This window comes from Meleagris gallopavo, chromosome 5, assembly GCF_000146605.3.
Source record: "Meleagris gallopavo isolate NT-WF06-2002-E0010 breed Aviagen turkey brand Nicholas breeding stock chromosome 5, Turkey_5.1, whole genome shotgun sequence".
NCBI lineage: Eukaryota > Metazoa > Chordata > Aves > Galliformes > Phasianidae > Meleagris > Meleagris gallopavo.
In genome coordinates this window covers 12,979,678-12,980,301 of record NC_015015.2, presented here as the reverse complement: position 1 = coordinate 12,980,301, position 624 = coordinate 12,979,678, and the positions used below count along the sequence as shown (strand labels likewise).

At 50.5% G+C, this 624-nt stretch overlaps 1 protein-coding gene across 1 annotated transcript in view; it reads right to left on the bottom strand.

Annotated features, from left to right (window-relative positions):
• The window catches only part of LOC104911045, a 5,293-nt gene that overhangs the window by 817 nt on the left and 3,852 nt on the right, over positions 1-624 (bottom strand). The gene's annotated exons all lie outside the window — the stretch shown is intronic.

The window sequence follows — 624 nt, the reverse complement described above, 5'->3', positions numbered from 1 at the left end:
AAAGTCAGCCCAGCGCGAATCCGCGAGTCAGGGGCAGCGTTTCGAGTCAATCCTCGCTGCTGCGAATCCCCCGTGGTTTCTCTCCGCCAAAGCGTGGGACAAAATTGCTGCTCAGCCTGAGTTTTTGTCAGGCGTCGTTGGCGATCTAGCAGGTAAGGCGGCTGCTGGCTGCCGGCGATTCCCGCTGCACTTGCAGAGAGCGGCAGAAGCCGGTGGGAGTGTGGTCTGCTCTTCGTTAGGGAGGGGGGAACGGACCCTGGAGGTGATGCAGTGAAACACTTCGACTTCCTCGCATTGTGTTTGTCACAGATCACGGGCTCCGCTTCTGTAACATTCACTTCAAGCATTCTCAAACCCAACCGGAATAAGTTCTGATCCTCCCCTTTAGTTTACGTTGGGGTTGTCAAAGGATTAAATACGTGAAACTTTATTTGACCGTGGAGTTTGCAGACCCTGGGATCCCTGCGCGCTCTGGCCTTATTCTAATTCTATAGCGGTAATTACCCTTCGTTTCTTTAAGTGCAATAGATTTAGTGCCTTAGAGACTATGCACAGTTTGATTGAATTATTCATTTTTTTTTCTTTGGTGTAGACTGCATCTGGGGACTGATGTGACGTGTAGAT